The following is a 21,957-nucleotide window of genomic DNA, read 5'->3' on the forward strand; positions in this document are numbered from 1 at the left end:
GTCCCAAACCCTGCTGGGGACCCAAATCCTTTTGATATAGCGTCTTTCTACCTGAGGAATGCAAGGAGAATAATACTCATCAGCAAAGAGCCTCTGTTTTCCCATAGGACTGACTCTAACTATGTGAAGAACTGCTACATATTCTACAGTGCTTGATAGGCGGTTCCCATCTGACAGGAGCTGTTTGGCTTGTGGATAGCAGTTCCAAGATTAACAAATGACATCATGTTTGAAAGCCACTGCTCTTATTAAAGAAGAGTCAAGCAAATGTTTTTATTTTGAGTTATTTATAGTTTAGAAAAATTGGGTGAAGTGTGTTTTTGTGAGCAAATTTATTTTTCTCTAGTTTATCCATAATTTGAAAGCTGTGAGTATTCTGATTAGGTGAAAATATAGTTATTTGCTTAAGTACATCTTTTATTGTAAAATGAGACAAATGGAGACACTGGTTATTTTACCCAGGCTTTGACTAGAATAACTTAATTTTAGGTAAATTCCAACAAACCCAACTTAAGAGAAGCCTATATGACCAATTAATTGTTTCTGCACTTTAAGTGAATACTCAGGCTGTACTAGTCCCTTCTCACACTGCTATAAAGATAATATTTGAGACTGGGTAATTTATAAACAAAAGAGGTTTAACTGACAGTTCTGCATAGCCGGGGAGGCCTCAGAAAACTTACAGTTATGATAGAAAGGAAAGTAGGCACCTTCTTCACAAGGTGGCAGGAGAGACTGTGTGTGTGTGTGTGTGTAAAGGATAAAATGTCAAACACTTATACAATCATCAGATTTCATAACTCACTATCATGAAAACAGCATGGGTGAAACAACTCCCATGATACATTCACGTCCCACCAGGAGGGATGACAATTTGAAATGAGATTTGGGTGAGGACACAGAGTCAAGCCATATCACAAGCCAACCATAATAAGCCTAAAACTTATTTTTCACACAAATTGTTCTCACTATGACTTCTCTTTAATAAAAAAGGAGAGCTAGAGAGAGACAGAGAGATTGTTTCAAGGGAAAAGGGTAATGCTTGTTACTAAATGTCAGCTCTGGCTTTTATTTTATGGAGTACAAATTGAATCATAAAATTTTTATATTTTATTTTATTTTCCTTTAAGTTCCAGGATACATGTGCAGAATGTGCAGGTTTGTTAAGTAGGTATACACGTGCCATGGTGGTTTGCTATACCTATTGACCCATCCTCTAAGTTCTATTCCCTCACCCCTCACCCCCCAACAGGCCCCGGTGTGTGCTTTTCTGCTCCCTGTGTCCATGTGTTCTCATTGTTCAACTCCCACTTATGAGTGAGAACATGTGGTGTTTGGTTTTCTGTTCCTGTTTTAGTTTGCTAAGGATGATGGCTTTCAGCTTCATCCATGTCCCTGCAAAGGGCATGATCTCATTCCTTTTATGGCTGCATAGTATTCCATGATGTATATGTACTACATTTTGTTTATCCAGTCTATCATTGATGGGCATTTGGACTAGTTCCATGACTTTGCTATTGTAAATAGTGCTGCAATAAACATATGTGTACGTGTATCTTTATACTAGAATAATTTATATTATTTTGGGTATATATACAGTAATGGGATTGCTGGGTCAAATGGTATTTCTGGTTTTAGATCCTTGAGGAATCGTCATACTGTCTTCCACAATGGTTGAACTAATTTACATGCCCACCAACAGCATAAAAGCATTCCTATTTCTCCACAGCCTGGTCAGCTTCTACTGTTTCTTGATTTTTTAATAATCACCATCCTGACTGGTGTGAGATGATATCTCATTGTAGTTTTGATTTGCATTTCTCAAATAATCAGTGATGTTGAGCTTTTTTTATATGTTTGTTGGCTATGTAAATATCTTCTTTGGAGAAGTGTCTGTTCATATTCTTTTCCCATTTTTTGATTGGGTTGTTTGTTTTTTTCTTGTGAATTTGTTCAATTTCCTTGTAAATTCTGGATATTAGACCTTTGTCAGATGGGTAGATTGCAAAATTTTTCTCCCATTCTGTTGTTTGCCTGTTCATTCTGATGATAGTTTCTTTTGCTGTGCAGAAGCTCTTTAGTTTACTTAGATCTCATTTGTCAATCTTGGCTTCTGTTGCAGTTGCTTTTGGCATTTTTGTCATGAAGTCCTTGCTCATGCCTATGTCCTGAATGGTATTGCCTAGGTTTTCTTCTAGGGTTTTTATGGTTTGGGGCTTGACATTTAAGTTTTATGTTTAAGGTTTAAAGTCTTAAGTTTAAGGTTTAAGGAAGGGTTCCAGTTTCAATCTTCTGCATATGGCTAGTGAATTTTCCCAGCTCTATTTATTGAATAGGAGATTCTTTCTTCATTGCTTCTTTTTGTCAGGTTTGTTGAAGATCATATGGATGTAGATGTGTGGTGTTATTTCTGAGGTCTCTGTTCTGTTTAATTAGTCTATATGTCTGTTTTGGTACCAGTACCATGCTGTGTTGGTTAGTGTAGCCTTGTAGTATAGTTTGAAGTAGTGTGATGCCTCCAACTTTGTTCTTTTTGCTATTCCAAACAGTTGAAAAGGAGTGACTTCCCCCTAACTCATTTTATGAAGCCAGCATCATCCTGATACCAAAATCAGGAAGACACACACACACACACAAACACACACACACTTCAGGCCAATATCCCTGATGAAAATCGATGCACAAATCCTCAATTAAATACTAGCAAACCAAATTCAGCAGCACATCAAAACACTTATCCACCACAATCAAGTCAGCTTCATCCCTGGGATGCAAGACTGTTTCACCATGCACAAATAAATAAATATAATCCATCAACATAAACAGAACCAAAGACAAAAACCACATGATTATCTCAATAGGTGCAGAAAAAGGCTTTGATAAAATTCAACACCACTTCATGTTAAAAACTCTCAATAAACTAGGTATTGATGGAACATATCTCAAAATAATAAAAGCTATTTATGGCAACCCTACAGCCAATATCTCAGTCAATGGGCAAAAGCTGGAAGCATTGCCTTTGAAAACTGGTACAAGACAAGGAAGCCCTCTCTCACCACTTCTATTCAACGTAGTATAGGAAGTTCTGGCAAGGGCAATCAGGCAAAAGGAAGAAATAAAGGGTATTCATATAGGAAGAGAGGAAGTCAAGTTGCCTCTGATTGCAGATGATATGCTGTTATATTTAGAAAACTCCATAATCTCAGTCCCAAAACCCCTTAAACTGATAAGCAACTTCAGCAAAGTCTCATGATATAAAATCAATGTCCAAAAATCACAAGCAATCCTTTCCACCAACAATAGACAAGCAGAGAGACAAATCATGAATGAACTCCCATTCACAATTGCTAAAAAAAATGAATAAAATACCTAGAAATACAGCTGACAAGGGATGTGAAAGACCTCTTCAAGGAGAACTACAAACCACTGCTCAAGGAAATAAGAGGACATAAACAAATGGAAAAACATTCCATCCCCATGGATAGGAAAAATCAATACTATAAAAATGGCTGTATTGCCCAAAGTAACTTATAGATTCAATGCCATTCCCATCAAACTACCACTGACATTCTTCACAGAATTAGAAAAATCTACTTTAGATTTCATACAGAACCAAAGAGGACCCCGTGTAGCCAAGATGATCCTGAGAATCCTGAAAGTTTTCATAGTTATAATAATCTTCTAATGAGTACAAGATTATCATTTTTCTTCATATTTTCAGTTGGTGACCTAATGAAATAGGCTATTTTTTGTCTTTTGACACACAAGTACTCTTCTGATGGTCAAAATATTAATGTTATTTATCTCTCCTTGTTTCACTTCAAAGGAAACCAGAATCATGGCATTCTGAAGATTAGAGATGCAAATCTCCATTATTTGGCATCCCAGTGGACCCGATCTGTTTTTCATTGCAAATGTCCTACTGCTAATACTATGCAAGGACCCTCCCTCTAGGCCCAGAGACTGTTGCAGAAGAGATGGTTGCATGAGATTGTAAGGGCTGGTTTTGAGGGATACAGTTAGCTCAGACACTCCAAATCAAGGAGGGTACATAGGTGCCTAAACAGCTTGTAAAACAAAGAACTTTGCTTTCTCAGTTATTATGTGGCACCTTTTTATCCACCCCAACCATGAAAAATGTCCTGCTTCCTGAAATTAAAAGAAAATAATTATTAAGAGGATAAAGATACCTCATGACCAAGCCTCCTGGGCATAATACTCCCAGTTATAAGTTTTGCAGATATAGATATTTAGATATATACAATTATTTTTTAGAAAAATGTATATGTTTTGTATAGTTAATCACCGTAAGTCTGTAATTAAAACCAAGATTATAGTAGCTCAACGCATAGAAGTGAAAGAAAAGTCAATTTTTGTAAACTCGCCATTGGCTTTTTGTTTTTGGCTCTTTACTTTAAATAAATCTTTTAAGGGGTAATGAATGCCTGCCCGAGTCCATTCCTATCTTTCCTAGAACACTTACTTGTCTATAAGTATTTTGACTTCAAGTTCCTCCACCATAGGGAGTCTCACTGAAGGACAGGATGGACACAGGGCAGGCAGATAGGCCACCCAAGCAGTGCTGGGGGAAAAAAATTAATAGCCATTGATGCTGACGCTGGCAAATATTGGCCATAAAGGGAAGAATGTAAACCAAAAATAAAATTCTAAGCCCTTCAACCATCTGAATGTACCCCTCCTCTCGGCCATGGGGATTCCAGAGTGAAACTGAAAATCTTGTTCAGGCCATGATGGAAGAGAGCATTGGACATGCATAATTATATTTCTCCAGCATTAACATCAACACAGACCTTAAGACATCAACATCAGACCTAAGAGTCTGATCAGAAATATTTAACATCTACTTTCTCTGAATCCTGCTACCTGGAGGCTTTATCTGCCTGATAATATCTACATTTCTCCAACCGCTTATCTTAACCCAGACATTCCTTTCTACTGATAATAACTCTTTCATCCAATTGCCAATCAGAAAATTTTAAAATCTACCTATAACCTGGAAGTCCCCACTTCAAGTTGTCCTGCCCTTCCAGACTGAAACAATATATACCTTACATGTATTGACTGATGTCTCATGGCTCCCTAAAATGTGTAAAACTAGGCTGGGCCCTGACCATCTTGTGCACATGTTCTCAGGGTCTCCTGAGGGCTGGGTCATGGCCCATTGGTCACTTATATTTGGCTCAGAATAAATCTCTTCAAATATTTTAGAGTTTCACTCTTTTTGTTGACCAGTCACTCCCTAGTAAGTTTAGGAGCAGGGATCTGACAGCAACCATTTCATGCTCAGAAACAGCATTCTCTCATCCACTGTCCCCAGGCTCTGCAGAACCCAGGGTCCTGGTATCCATAACCCAAGGAAATGGGAAGGAGTCACGGAGCTCTTGGGCTTTCTCATTCTCTGAAAATGGGCAATTGATAACTAGCCTTGATTTTGTTTAGAAGTATAAATAAATGTCACATTTCTAAGCAAAATCAAGTCTAGTTTCAAATGTGTGAGAGGAAAATAGAAACTTGGGACCCCAATTCACTCTGCCAAAAGGAGAAAGTTAAGCTGAAAGCTAAGTCATGCAAGAAGCTGACTTTCCTTTTGCTCCTAAGCACACAGCTCCAGATAGAAGGTTAAATATCCCCACAGGTAGGTGCTCTGTCCTCATCTTACCTTATGTGAAGTGCTGATTTACTGAGCATAAGATGAATACAAAATTGACTATTCCCCTGCCTTATCCTTTTCTTTTGCAATGTGTGGATTCAGTAATGTGACCATACCCTTCCTCTTTCCCCTCCAGCACACTCTTCCCCTTTAAACATTGAAGCCTCAGCATCATCTTTGGAGAAAGGCACAGTCCACAGATTGTTTCTATGATTCTGTGTTTTTTCCTTCCAACTTGTCCTTAATCTTGGCAAAATAAACTTCTAAATTGATTGAGACCTGTCTCAGACACTTACTTGTTTATGAATATTAGAAGCAGTTTGTGTTCTCATCGTGTGTGTTATTACAGCTATCCCTTGTTATCCAACCTTTTACTATCAAGCTCAATAATTGAATAAAATCAGATAACTTTTTAGGTGAGTCCCTTTCTATATAAATTCTTGCTATTCATACTGGAGCTACATTCATTTGGATAGTGCTCTCCCTCCTGAGTCAAGCTTGGTGCTTGACTCTCCCTATCCAAATCAGAAGCCAAATAGACTTGGAAGGTTCAGGCAGTCAGTGTACACAGAACATGCACCGAACTTTTTGTTTAGCCATCGCTAGTTATCTCTAGTAGGTGTAATAATGAGAAATGTTTACTTTTCAAATACATTGCTGTAGTGTTTTAATTTTTACAAGCATGTTTACACAACTAATTTTTATAAAATACACCTGTTGCTGGATACCTCTTGTCTCTATCTTGATAACCATCACCCAGATTTGCAAAGGAGGCCTTGCTCAAATATCTGGAAAGTAATGCCCTCAGAGAGATGTCCACCAGCCTTGTTCCTCTCATTCCTATTTAAAGATTGTGATGTCATTGGATCTTTCCCTAGGGTGGCCCCTGGTTTGCCAGGCTGGACACTCCTGTGTTGGAGATGCATCGACTCACATACTGCATAAATATTTCAGATTTTACTGTGAAGCAAACAATTCACTCCTCAGACCCTCATTCACCCAAGTCCACATCTGGACTTGAGGTTTGGCTTCTCTGGTCCTAACTGGGACTTATCTGACCCTGACAGGAGATAACTTCAGTAGGGACTTTGCCTAATAGCGAGCATGCACACTTCAACTTGGCTTGCTCTGAAGGTAACATTTACTCATTATAATGGTAAAAAAAAAAAAAAAGCCCCTGGGTGGAGATTTCAGTCATTACTAAGACGTGTGATGTATGTACTAGCATGTATCACCATAGAGCATGTGCTCCCAGGAGACCACCCAAAACGTGTTTGCTAGTAACACCCCTTCCCAACCCCTTTCATGAATAATCATATAAGACCCTCATAAGGGAGCTTCCCCAGTGCCGATCTACGCTGTCTCTTTTTCCAAGCAGCCCACTCTGACTTGGCTTTTAGAGTGTACTCTCTCTTTAAATAAACTCTGCAGCTGCTTCACTGTCACTGCTCACTTCTTGGCTGAATTCTTTCCTCCAAAAAGACAAGAACTGAAGACCCCACACCTCCTGGTAGCATTACCAACTCTTTCTCCTTTTTCTCTGGAGCTGGTGCTCAGATGGTGAGAGCCCTGTGCTAATGGTCCCAGGGTGGGAGCCTGTTTGCCCCTGTCTGGTCCTCAGCAATGTCCTTGGTTAGCTGCCTGGCAACAGCTGTCGATTACCAGAGGGAATAAGTGATCAGCACCTGAGTTGATCACCTCACAGAGGAGCTGAGTGGACGGGGTCAGCTCAGGCCTCCCGGACCAGGGCGGGAATGTCCTGTGATGGCAGATCAGTGTCTTAGCTACCTTTGAGGCACCTCTTCATAGACTGCAGGGATCATTTAGGTAAAAATATAGCCTGCTGATTTTTACACCTTGCTGAAAATCTTTGCTAATAGCAATTTGTTAGCTGTGACAATTACCATTGTTTTTTATTTTTCATTTTGTTCCTTATTACTGAAGATATTCTATGGAGCTTTAAAGCCTCCTGCAGTAAGAAACTAGTAAAGAAACATACTGTTTGCAGGAAGGAAAATTACCCACAATTCTTGTTCTCTTAAGTTGCGTGGTTATCATTCCAACAGCCATTCTCAGCAATGAACTGAGGACCCTCAGATGTGTTTCATTCTCTTAGTATTTTAATCCTCTCCTCCACTCTCAATTGCCACTTTTCCCATGAATGGGGGGAGAGGGGTTGGGAGGGACATCTCCTGTCTTGGGCCCACAGATTTTGAAGTTCAAGTCGGAAGCTCCAGTGATTGCCTGTGTGTAGTAGTCAGGGGCAAGACAGATGTGTGGTTGGTAGTCTTTCCTTCTCTGTACATCTGGCAGCCTCTCTCCTCAAGTTGGGGCTTCATGGAGTCCCAGAACTTTGAACCTGAAGTAGTGTCAGCAGCCATGTTGCAGCTGGAGTCAGGCCAAATGTTGGTCTCACTCCCTCGTGACTGGGACGCTTGGAAGAGCCAAACGGGCAGGCTTGGAGAGCGTGTACTTTTGAAACTCAAGTGTATCTTAAACCATTTCATTGCAACTACGTGTGTGTCTGTGTGCGTGTGTGTGTGTGTGTGTGTGTGTGTGTGTATGTGTCAGGAGAATGCATAACAGCCTCACTAAGGGGTGACTGACATATAATAGAAGGACTTGTGCACCCATGAAACCATCACCATTATCAAGACAGCGAGCATGTCCATCCCCCACAGGTTTTCTTGTGCTCCTTTGTGATCCCTTCCTCCTGCCTCTCCTGCCATGCTCCACCCAAAGCAACCACTGATCTGCTTTCTGTCACAATATATAGATCGGCAAACTACTTATAATACCAGTTCTAACCTCATCAGGCAAATACTTTCTTTTTGTAAGTTGGGCTTTTCATTGTGTGTTCAACATTCTTGATTCAGAAAGAGTAAGAGAGAAAGGCTGGTGTGGGCCCCTCCTGGGAGGCCTGGCGCTATCCACAGCTCCAGTGTGGCTCACATGCCCTGGAGCCTCTGCCCACAGGAGAGCCCTGACTGCTCATCCACAAGCTTTGTGGTATCCTCTACCATTCCTGGGCAGGATCTGTACAGTGCAGAACTTTCTCCCAGTCCTTGCACCAAAATAACAAGTGTCAGAGATAGTACATTTGGAGCCAGTGGCTGTGCCCTCACCTCTAGATGCGTGTAATACTGAGCTGCTAAGCAAGAGGTCCCTCCCTTCTTGCCCTTTTCTTGGGGCCTCATCCCTTGTGCTCTGCTCCTCCTCACACAGGATCTATCTTCTGATTGCTCCTCTCCACCTCCTGCAGTCCCTGGACCCCCATGGCAATACGAACAGACTCTTCTATATCTTCTGTCCATTGCAGGACCAAGCTCTGACCTGGCTCTCCTCTGTTTTCCAAGCCCTGCACCTGTGGAGTTGGGAATTAGCACCCACCTGACCCCATTGTGTCATCAGGCCCACCCTCCCCAATGCAGGAAGATTTCCAGATGTTGGGGAGCTATGGCATTATCCTGCACACATATCATGTCCTGGCCTGGGAAAGTGATGATGATGATATTTTCCCACAAAATAGACAATAACATCATGAAAGTGCCTAGTACATTTTCTGGCATAAAATATGTATCAAAGCAGTGGGGTTTAGTAGGCATATGTATATTTTAAAAGCTCCTCAGAAGGCAGGGAATGATTTCTTCAATAGAAAAAAAAAAACTACCCCAAAAGGAGAAGATCAATACATTGGATGATAGTAAAATTAAGAATCTCTCAAAAAATTCAATAAGAGAGGGAAAAGATAAGTCACAAATGGGAAATATATTTGTCACAATATGACAGGCAAAGGACTCATGTCCAGAGTGCATGAAGAATTTCTACAAATAAAATAAAGAATCCAACGGAAAAATGAACAAGAGAAAGGAATAGGAACTTCATTTTTTAAAAAAAGAAAAGAAAAAGGAAGTAAGGAAAGACAAATGAGCATCCAAATGGCCAGAAAGCATATAAAAATGCCCAACCTCATAAACCATCAGACAAATGTGATCCACAATGAGAAGCCAATACACACCGACCAGCATGGCTAAAATTAAGAAGACTGTTAATACCAAGTGTTGGTGAAAATGTGAAGTAACTGAAACATTTATACACAGCTGGTGGAAATGTGAAATAGCACAACTACTTTGGAAAATTATTTGGGAATACTGCTAAAGGTGAGCACCCCTATGATCCTGAAATCCCACTCCAATGTGAAAACCCAAAAGAAATGCATCCTGATAGAGGCAATCTTCATAGTAGCCCAATGTTAATCATGGAATAATGGACAAATATATATTATATCATGGAATTTTTATGGTAATGAAAATAGATTAATAACTGCCATGCACAGTTGGTGAATCTCACCAACATAATGTTGAGTGAAAGAAACCTGATACAAATGAATGTGTGCTACACTATTTCATTTCCGTGAAACTCCAAAACAAGCAAAACAAACCTATAGTGTTATAAGTCAGCATAGTGATCATCTTAGTGTTTGCATGGGAGCTCTGGTAATGTTTTATTTCTTGATCTAAGGGCTGGTGTCCCAGATGTGTTCACCTTGTGATAATTCATCAATCTGTTTTCTTGGGATTTGTGGCTTATCTGTACAGACATACTTCAGTTAAAAAAAATTCAACTCAATGACAACAACAAAAAAAACTCAATTTTTTAACATTTTGTGGAGTGTTTATTATGATCCAGTCAGCGTACTAAATACACTATTTTATTTGATCCTTAAAATAACTTAAAAAACTTGATTTAAATATGGACAAAGGACTTGAGAAGACATTTCTCCAAAGAAGATATACAAAAAGCACATGGAAAGACACTTGACATCATTAGTCATCGGGGAATGCAAATGTAAACCATGGTGGGATACTACTTCACACATGTTAGAATGACTATTATCCAAAAATAAAACAAACAGAAAATAATAAGCATTGGCAAGGATGTGGAGAAATTGAAACCCCCATGCATTGTTGGTGGGAATGTAAAATGGTGCAGCTGCTGTGGAAAACAGTTTGATGGCTCCTCAGAAAACCATACACAGAATTAACATATGATCCAGCATTGCCACTTTCAGGTATATACCCAAAACAATAGCATGAAACACATAAAGAGACATGTTCATAGCAGTATTATTCAGAATAACTAAAAGGCAGAAGCCATGTTAAGTGTTCATTGACAGATGAATGGGTAAGCAAAATGTGGTATATCCATACAATGAAATATTATTCAGCTTTTAAAAGGAAGGAAATTTGATACATGCAACAACATGGATGAATCTTCAGGACATTGCCATTGGTGAAATAAACCAGTCGCAAAAAGACAAATACTGCAAGATTGCAATTACATGAATACCTAGAACAGTCAAATTCATACAGACAGAAAGTAGAATGGTGGTTGCCAGGTCCCAAAGCCAACATAAAGCAGCAGTTGTGGACAGCTTCAGTTTCAGCTGAACTTGAGTGTACGTTATGCTGAAACCAGTGTAATCTGATGTCCAACACTCAGAGCCAGTTAAGACTTCTGTTTCTGGCGACCTGGGGAGCTGATGGTGCTTTTCAGGCACACCAGGGATGACTCTTATTTCCCAAATGGGTTGGCAGATTCTTGTGGGTGCCAGGTCTTTGATGGAATGGATCTAGACACTAATAAATAGCCTGCTGGGATTTTGATTGGGATTGTAGTCAATCTATATTGAATCTGTCTTTTAAGAGTATAACCTCTTAACAATATTGAGTCTTCTCACTCATGAACAACATATATCTCCCCATTTATTTATGGCTTCTTTAATTTATCATAGCAATGTTTTACAGTTTTCTGTGTACAGGCCTTTTACATTTTTTGTCAGATTTGTTCCTAAGTACTTTACATTTTTCATACTATTGTAAATGTTGTTAATTTTTTATTTTAATTTCTTTATTTTTTACTTGGCAAATACAAATTTTATCTATTCATAGTATACAATATGATATTTTGCAATGTGTGTACATTTTGTGATGGTTAATCCAACCAATAATATATGCATTACATTTTAATTTTGAATTAAGTTACAAAGCTCTCATTAAACAATTTTTGTACAGTAATTTGTCCTGAAACCTTGGTAAACACACTTATTAACCTCTTGTACATTCCACTGAATTTTCTACACAGACAATCATGTCGTCTGTGAATAACGACCATTATGTCTTTCTTTCCAAACTGAATGTCCTTTATTTCTGTTTCTTGGCTGATTGCACAGTCTCCAATACAGCGCTGGATAGAGGTGGTGAGGGCAGGCATCCCTAGTGTGTTCCTGATGTGAAGGGGAAAGTATTCAGTCTTCCACAATCAAGTGTGATGCTAGCTGAAGGACTTTTGGAATTGCCCTTTATCAGCTTGAGGAAGTTCCCTCTGTTCCTAATTTGCCTCAGTTTTTATCAATAATGGATGTTGGATTTTGCCAAATGTTTTTTCTGTATTGATTACGGTGATCATACAATTTTTTAGTTTGTTTATGTGGTAAATTACATTGATTTATTTTCTATTTTTAAATCAATCTTGCATCTCTAGGATAAATACCACTTAATTATGATTTATTACCTTTCTATTATATTTAGGATTTCATTTGCTAAACTTTTGCATAGAATTCTTGCCCTATGTTCATGAAGAATATTGTCTGTAGTTTTGTTTTCTTCAAATATCCTTGTCTGGCCAGGGTACAAGGATAATTTTGGTATCAGGGTAACGCTGACTTCATAGATTGAGTTGGGAAGTATTACTTCCTCTTCAGTTTTTTGGAAGAGTTTGTGAAGTATTGTTATTACTTCTCCCTTAAATGTTTGGTGAATTTCACTACTATCACCATCTGGGCCTGAATTTCTTTATAGGGAGGTTTTTATGTTATTCTTTTTTTTTTTGAGACAGAGTCTCCCTCTGTCACCCAGGCTGGAGTGCAGCCTTGCAATCTCGGCTCACTGCAGCCTCCACCTCCTGGGTTCAAGTGATTCTCTTGCCTCAGCCTCCCAAGTAGCTGGTATTACAGGCTTACATCACCACGCCTGGCTAATTTTTTGTATTTTTGGTCAACAAGGGGTTTCACTGTGTTAGCCAGGATGGTCTCCATCTCCTGACCTCATCCTGACCTCATGATCTGCCCACCTCAGCCTCCCAAATTGCTGGGATTACAAAGGTGAGCCACGGAGCCAGGACTTTTTTTTTTTTTTTTTTTTTTTTTGAGGGAGAGTCGCACTCTGTCGCCCAGGCTGGAGTGCAGAGGTGTGACCTCAGCTCACTGCAACCTCGGGGGAACCCACCCCCAATAATTCAGTGTGGGTCCTTTTCTATTTTCCATAAGTGTCAGCCAGTCTGAGAAATAAAGGGAAAGAGTACAAAAGAGAGAAATTTTAAAGCTGGGTGTCCAGGGGAGACATCGCATGTTGGCAGGTTCCAGGATGCCCCCCAAGCCGCAAAAACAGCAAGTTTTTATTAGTGATTTTCAAAAGCAGAGGGAGTGTACGAACAGGGTATGGGTCACAGAGATCACATGCTTTACAAGGTAATAAAATATCACAAGGCAAATGGAGGCAGGGTTAGATCACAGGACTGGGGCAAAATTAAAATTGTTAATGAAGTTTCGGGCACGCATTGTCATTGATAACATCTTATCAGGAGACAGGGTTTGAGAGCAGACAACTGGTCTGACCAAAATTTATTAGGCCGGAATTTCATCCTCCTAATAAGCCTGGGAGTGCTACGGGAGACCGGGGCTTATTTCATCCCTTATCTGCAACCATAAAAGACAGACGTTTGCAGAGTGGCATTTCAGAGACCTCCGCCTAGGAATGCATTCTCTTTCTCAGGGCTGTCCCTTGCCGAGAAAAAGAATTCAGTGATATTTCTCCTATTCACTTTTGAAAGAAGAGAAATATGGCTCTGTTCCACCTGGTTCTCAGGCAGCCAGACCTAATGGATATCTCCCTTGTTCCCTGAACATCGCTGTTATCCTGTTCTTTTTTCAAGGTGCCCAGATTTTATATTGTTTAAACAATTTGCTCAGTTAACGCAATCATCACAGGGTCCTGAGGCAACATACATCCTCAGCTTATGAAGATGACAGGATTAAGAGATTAAAGTAAAGACAGGCATAGGAAATCACAAGAGTATTGATTGGGGAAGTGATAAGTGTCTATGAAATATTCACAATTTATGTTCAGAGATTGCGGTAAAGACAGACGTAAGAAATTATAAAAGTATTAATTTGGGGAACTAATAAATGTCCATGAAATCTTCACAATTTATGTTCTTCTGCCATGGCTTCAGCCAGTCCCTCCATTCAGGGTCCCTGACTTCCCGCAACACCCCCCATCCCAGGTTCAAGCAATTTTCCTGCCTCAGCCTCCCAAGTATCTGGGGTTACAGGTGCCTGCCACCATACCCAGCTAATTTTTGTATTTTTAGTAGAGATGAGGTTTCACCATGTTGGCCAAGCTGGTCTCGAACTCCTGACCTCAGGTGATCTGCCCGCATCAACCTCCCAAGGTGCTGGCGCTGGGACTAAAGGCATAAGCCACTGTGCCTAGCCTATAGGGAGGTCTTAAAACAACATTTTTCATCATTTCTAGGCCTTTTACCTAAGATAAAGTGTAAAAAACGAATCTGAGTTTATTTAATAGATACAGGGCTATTCAGGTTATCTGTTTCTTCTTGGGTGAACTTTGGAAATTTGTCTTTGAAGGAATTTGTCGATTTTATCCATGGCATTGAATTTAATTGAGATAAAAGTATTCCTAATATTATTTTACTATCCCTTTATATCTGTAGAATCTTTAGTGATGTCACCTGTCTCATACCTTCTACTGGTAATTCTCTCTTTTTTCCCTGATCAATCTGGCTGAAAATGTATCAATGTTATTGATTTTCCCAAAGAACAAGCTTTGGGATTCACTGATTTTCCTCTAACCTATTTTCTTTCACTGATTCTCACTTTGATCTTTATTATTCCTTTTTTCTGCTTACTTTGGATTTAATTTGCTTTTTTTTCCATCTTTAAGTGAAAACTGAAGTCACTGATTTGAGACCTCTCTTCTTTTCTTTTTTTCTTTTTTTTTTTAAAAGGTTATGAAATCTTTTTTTTTTCTTTTATTATTATTATTATTATTATTATTATTATTATACTTTAGGTTTTATGGTACATGTGCCCAATGTGCAGGTAAGTTACATATGTAGACATGTGCCATGCTGGTGCGCTGCACCCACCAACTCGTCATCTAGCATTAGGTATATCTCCCAATGCTATCCCTCCCCCCTCCCCCCAACCCACAACAGTCCCCGAAGTGTGATGTTCCCCTTCCTGTGTCCATGTGTTCTCATTGTTCAATTCCCACCTATGAGTGAGAATATGCGGTGTTTGGTTTTTTGTTCTTGCGATAGTTTACTGAGAATGATGATTTCCAATTTCATCCATGTCCCTACAAAGGACATGAACTCATCATTTTTTATGGCTGCATAGTATTCCATGGTGTACATGTGCCACATTTTCTTAATCCAGTCTATCATTGTTGGACATTTGGGTTGGTTCCAAGTCTTTGCTATTGTGAATAATATAATATTTAATGACATAAATTTTCCTCTAGGTACTCTTTTAGTGACAGCGCATATATTCTATGTTGTTTTCTATTTTCATTCACTTTGAATTGCTTTTTAATTTCCCTTTAGATTTCTCCTTTGACCTATGATTTATTTAGAAGTGTATTAGATGTCAGATATTTGGGGATTTTCAAGAATCTTTCTGTCACTGATTTCTAATTTAATTCTAATTCATCATATGCAGTATGTTTTACAGAGAACACACTGTGTATGATGAATACTTTTGAATTTATGGAGACTTTTAAAAATGGGCCACAGTGTGGTATAGATTCATAAATATTCCATGTGCACTTGGGAAAAATCTGTATTCTGCTATTGTAGAGCAAAGTGTTCTGCAAATATCAATCAAGTCAAGTTAGCTGATAGTGTTGTTCAAATCTACTATATTCTTTTTTGTTTGTTTGTTTGTTTTTGAGATGGAGTCTCATTCTGTAGCCCAGTTTAGAGTGCAGTGGCACAATCTCGGCTCACTGCAACCTCTGCCTGCTGGGTTCAAGTAATTCTCCCTGCCTCAGCCTCCCAAGTAGCTGGGATTACAAGCGCTTGCCACATGCCCAGCTAATTTTTGTATTTTTAGTAGAGACAGGATTTTGCCATGTTGGCCAGGCTGGTCTTGAACTCCTGACCTCAGGTAATCTGCCCACCTCAGCCTCCCAAAGTGCTGGGATTACAGGCATGAGCCACTGCACCCGGCCAAATCTACTGCATTCTTACTGATTTTCTGCCCACTTGTTGTATTAATTATTGAGAGAAGGCTATTAAAATATCTCATAGTTATGCATTTTTCTATTTTTCTTTGATGTTTTATTAGTTTATCTTTTATTCATTTTGAAGCCTTATTAGGTACAAAAACATTTAGGATTGTTATATCTTCTTCACTGACCACATTGTCAGTATGAAATAACCTTTAATTCCTAGAAATAATTCTTTGCTCTGAAATCTATTTTGATATTAATATAGCCACTCTAAATTTCTTTTGACTAGTTTTAGCATGGTATATCTTTTTCCATCTTTATACTTTTAACCTATTTGTGTCTTTATATTTATAGTGCCTTTCTTATAGGCAGAATATAGTTGGGTCTTAGTTTTTCAATGTAATCTGACACTCTCTGCCTTTTAGTTGGGGTATTTAGACTATTTACATTTAATGTGATTACTGATATGTTTAGGTTGAGCCACTCACCTTGCATATGTTCTCTATTCATCTCATCTGTTTTTTAATTCCTTTTTCCATTTTCCTTTGAATTAATCAAGTATTTTTATCATACCATTTTATCTCATTTTATCTCTCTTCTTAAACGGCCACAATTTTTTTTTTTTTTTTTTTTTTTGAGACAGAGTCTTGTTCTGTCACCCAGGCCAGAGTGCAGTGGCGGGATCTCGGCTCACTGCAAGCTCCACTTCCTGGGTTCATGCCATTCTCCTCCTCAGCCTCCCGAGTAGCTGAGACTACAGGTGCCCACCACCACACCTGGCTAATTTTTTGTATTTTTAATAGAGACAGGATTTCACGGTATTAGCCAGGATGGTCTCGATCTCCTGACCTCATGATCCACCTGCCTCAGCCTCCCAAACTGCTGGGATTACAGGCATGAGCCACTGAGCCCAACCTACAATTCTCTTTTTTTTAATTGTAAACCTTAAGATAATACATTTTATTTGAAGAAAGGTGCTGAAGAGGTGTTATTTGTGTAGGGTGTTAAAATAATGGTAAGCTATGAGAAGGGGAAAAGGGCATTGAGGCTAAGGAGTTAGTATGAAAAAAAAAACAGACCAGTACACATGGGAATGTTGGTGTAGTTTTGTACTGGGGTGGTTAGATTTGCAGTCACTGAAGCTAAGTATGTAGGCAAAGACTGAATGAGAGATGAATCTGGAATGGCAAGTTCAAATTAGTCACTAGAAGACCTCAAACCATCCCCCCTACAACCCCAGTTCTGTAGATATTGAAAAAATGGTGGACCCAGGGCCTGCTCTCTCTGAGCTTAACTCCTCACTTCCCTATGAAAGCTGGCTTTGCTATGTGCCCTGTGATATATATCTGTCCCCACTTTACAAAAATATGAACCTTGTCTCTGGTTTACCTCCAATGCCTAGAAAAATATGTGGCAGAATGCATGCTTCAGTAAATAATCTTTTAATCACTGAATATTTCAAGAATTTCACAGAATTCTATATGACATTATTAACTATTGTAAATTTTTAAGTGGAGAAAAAGTACCATGTTGCCTTTATTTCATGAAAGCAACCTTAAGAATTCGCAGGAATACATCTATCCATCCACTTGTATTTGTGCTCATATACTCATATCCCACTTACTATGGATGAATGGAATGATCTATCATCTAAAGTCAATATTTCTTTTTCCTAACTTCCAATCCAAGGACATTATTCCAGAAATACTTCCTTGTATTTCCTACATTATCAATTTTGCCCTCTCTGTGGATGATTTCCATTGGCATGCAAACATGATATTTTTTTTCTCATCTCATAGAACACAGTGATCTTGACTCTACTTCCTCTATAACTACTTACCTTTTCTCCATTCCTTTTTTGAGTGAACCTTCTTGAAATTGTTGCCTGTGCTTACCGCATTCAACCCCTCTACTTTGTTCTCTCAGAAATCCCTTTCAGTCAAGCTTTCTCCTTATCACTTCACCCAAAGGACTCTTGTGAGGTCATCAGGGCTAGCCACTTTATTAAATCCAATGGCTGACTATCAGGTCTCATTTTATGTCAACTTTCAGCAGCATTTGATAAAGTTGGCCACCATTTTCTTGAAATAATGTTTTCCTTTGGCTTTGTGAACATCATACTCTCCTTTACTGGTTGCTTTTCAATTTCTTTTTGTGGTTCCTCTTTATCCTTCTTTATTTTTATTTCAATAGGTTTTTGCAGGGAACAGGTGGTGTTTTGTACATGAATAAGTTTTTTAGTGGCAATATCTGAGATTTTTGTGCATCCATCACCAGAGCAGTGTACACTGTACCCAATGTGTAGTCTTTTATCCCTCGACCCCCTCTCACCCTTTCCCCCAAGCCCCAAAGTCCATTGTATCATTCTTATGCCTTTGCATCCTCATGGCTTAGCTCCCACTTATGAGTAACGACATACAATGTTTGGTTTTCCATTTCCGAGTTACTTCACTTGGAATAATGGTCTCCAGTTCCAACCAGATTGCTGCAAATGCCATTATTTCATTCCTCTTTATGGCTAAGTAGTATTCCATGGTATGTATGTGTGTGTGTATATTCTTTATTCACTCGTTGATCGATGAGCATTTGGGCTGGTTCCTTATTTTTGCAATTGTGAATGGTGCTGCTATAAACATTCATGTGAAAGCATCTTTTTCATGTAATGATTTCTTCTCCTCTGGGTAGATAGCCAGAAGTGGGATTGATGGATCAAATGGTAGATCTACTTTTAGTTCTTTGAGGAATCTCCACACTGTTTTCCATAGTGGTTGTATTAGTTTACATTCCCATCTAACAGTGTAAAAGTGTTCCCTTTTCACCACATCCACACCAACACCTATTTTAATTTTTTGATTTTTTTATTATGGTCATTCTTGCAGGATTAAGATGGTATCGTGTTGTGGTTTTGATTTGCATTTCCCTGATAGTTAGTGAGGTTGAGTATTTTTTCATATATTTGTTGGCCATTGGTATATCTTCTTTTGAGAATTGTCTATTCATGTCCTTAGCCCACTTTTTGATGAGATTGTTTTTTCCTGAACAGCTACAATTCTTTGGCTAGTTATTTTAGTGGTTGCTTTAGTGTTTATAGAGCATGTCTTCAACTGATCACAGTCTACCTTCAAATGATAATATGTCATTTTAGTATAAGAAACTTACATCAGTATACTTCTTCCCTCCTAGTCTTTAAGCTATGACTATCATCCATTTTATTTTACATGTTGTAAATTCCATAGTACTTTATTACTTTTGTTTAAACAATTATATTTTAAAGAGGCTTAAGTAATAATAACAAATCATATATTTGTCCATTTTGTTACTATTTCCAGTGCTCTTCATTCCTTTGTGCAGATCTAGATTTCAATATGGTATCCTTCTTACTGCCTAAAAGACAACCTTTAATTTTTCTTATAGTGCAGGTCTCCAGGTAAGAAAGTCTTAAGTCTTTACAAGTCTGAATATGTATTTATTTCTTCATATCCATTATTCTCTTTTTGGTAGTATCTAGTTGGCTGTGACACTAATCCATTAAACTTTCCATTTCAGTTATGGTATTTTTCAAATCTAGATTTCCATTTGGTAATTCTTCCCAATATACTTGATTATTTTCATACTCATGCTCTTTAATCCCGTGGTTTCTTTACGTGTAAGACACACTTCATGTGATGTTTGGTGACTTTAATATCTTAAGTCTCTGTAGGTTGTTTCCTCTGTACATTGTTTCTGCTGGCTCTTGCCCATTATACATGTTTGTGATTTTTGATTAAAAACTTACATTCCTTGAAGCTGTCTTCCATTTTGCTTTTGCCAGGAACCTGGAAGGCATTAAAAACCTGATGTCACTTTAAATTTGCAGCTTGAGACTTTTTAGATTATACAGCTTATATGTGAAGCCACCAGTGGAAGGGCTGCCCATGGTTATATATTAATGTATCCTCACTCTCAGGAGAGATGATTTCCCTCAGGATGGACAATCTTGTCTGCTACTCCAGGGGCTGTAGGGATTGAGGGGTCAGGAGACAGGGGAGGCAGACAGGTTGATTCATAGCTCCCTCCTACACTAAACCTATCTTTTTGGTGTCCTACTTTTTTTTTTTTTTTTTTTGAGATGGAGTCTGGCTCTGTCGCCCAGGCTGGAGTGCAGTGGTGCAATCTCGGCTCAATGCAAGCTCCGCCTCCCGGGTTCACGCCATTCTCCTGCCTCAGCCTCCCGAGTAGCTGGGAATATAGGCGCCCGCCACTACGCCCGGCTAATTTTTGTATTTTTAGTAGAGATGGGGTTTCACCGTATTAGCCAGGATGGTCTCGATCTCCTGAACTCGTGATCTGCCCGCCTCGGCCTCCCAAAGTGCTGCGATTACAGGTTTGAGCCACCGCGCCCGGCCGGTGTCCTACTTTTGATGTCTTCTCCTAACCCTCCTACCTTGGACAGGATCTAAACTTTGTCTGCTATTCTGCTGCCCCATCCTCTTCCCAGACTATGAAAAGAGAGTTTCAGTATGACACTTGGCAACTATCTTAAGGGTGAAAAATGGCATCTAATTACTTCTTTGGGTTTCTACTTTCACTTTTTAATTTTAATTTTTTTGCCTTTGCAAACACTTAATTATTTTGCAGCTCATTGACACGTTTTTTAAAATGGTTCTTGATATGTATTCCAGAAGTTTTTGTTGTTTTCTGGTTCTTGTCAGCCCATGTTGCCGGAAATAAAATTCTTTCAACTTGTTCTTTAACAGTTTAGAGTATCCATATATTCCTTCCTGTTTCAGAGGCAATAGAGTGAGAACACACACTTAGGAGCCAAGCTGGCCTGAGATTAAGATCCACCAGCAATGTGACCTCAGTAGCCTATTTACATTCTGAGCCTCAGCTTCTCATACGGTTGGTGTGATAATTAAATGAGGTAATATATGAATAACACTTAAAACAGAGACTGACACTGGTAAGGATGGACTTTCTTGTTATTACTATCTGAAAAAGTTGAAAAATTATGAGCCTGAGTAACAGTTATACATCTTACCCAATGGTTCACTAACCTCTGGTCCCTGGCTACCCCGGCCCCCTCTACCATGCAGTCACCCACACCCATGCTTATACTGATGGAGGGGAGTCAACTATGAGCTATTCACTGGATGACAGGCCCAGCTACTGTCACAGATGCGCCCCAAGTCCAGGACAGAATGCTAGCAGATAGCTGCTGGTCTGAGAAATGACATCATCATATAAGCCTGAGTGAAAGCACAGCCCCTTTACTACTAGGAAATCTGAAAATAAATGAACATAAACAAACATAATTTTGTATTTTTTATGATGTCATTTGTCCCAACAGCCATCTGACATCAATAGCCCTGATTACTAAAAGTGTCAGCGTTATAGAAATGTTCTCCTCCTTTTTGAAAACCATGTTTATTTTTCCCCCACAATACAGCGCTATCTGCAAAGCCTTGAACTGATAACATAGCTCAGGGGCTAACTCTGTCTTAGCAGAGTAGCAGCTGAAAAAAGAAGACAATTCTTAACAAACAGGGAGATCAGGAATGCTCACTTCTAAAAACATTATTTATTCATGGCAAGTGGTATTTCTGACGTGCAAATGAAGCTTAAACTTCAGCTTTAATTTATAAGAATTAGGAAATACAGATTAAATCTCTGATGCCATATTGTGAATTCAGTAAAGGTTAACTAATCTACCCCGCACAGACAAACGTTAGCTATCCTACGCTTATTATTCTGGAAATTTAATAAAAATTAAACAAGAAGCCTCATAGAGTATAAGAATTGTCCCCCCGCCTTAACAATGTTGTTTTCAGCCTCTGTTGCCTGAAACATTGCAGAATAATTCAGATTTTTTTTAACCCCGCCTTTTTATTGAGTAAAACCAAAGTACTAAACTAATAAATATGAAAAAGGATGTTGGGTTTAAAAAGAAAAAGCCTCAAGACATCGAGCCTGTTAGATATTTTAAAAGTGAAG

At 38.9% G+C, this 21,957-nt stretch overlaps 1 protein-coding gene across 1 annotated transcript in view; it reads left to right on the plus strand.

Annotated features, from left to right (window-relative positions):
• The window catches only part of LOC129017989 (protein FAM182B-like), a 789,280-nt gene that overhangs the window by 270,947 nt on the left and 496,376 nt on the right, over positions 1–21,957 (plus strand). The window lies entirely within an intron of this gene.

The sequence above is a fragment of the Pongo pygmaeus genome, chromosome 19 (genome assembly GCF_028885625.2).
Source record: "Pongo pygmaeus isolate AG05252 chromosome 19, NHGRI_mPonPyg2-v2.0_pri, whole genome shotgun sequence".
NCBI classification, from domain to species: domain Eukaryota; kingdom Metazoa; phylum Chordata; class Mammalia; order Primates; family Hominidae; genus Pongo; species Pongo pygmaeus.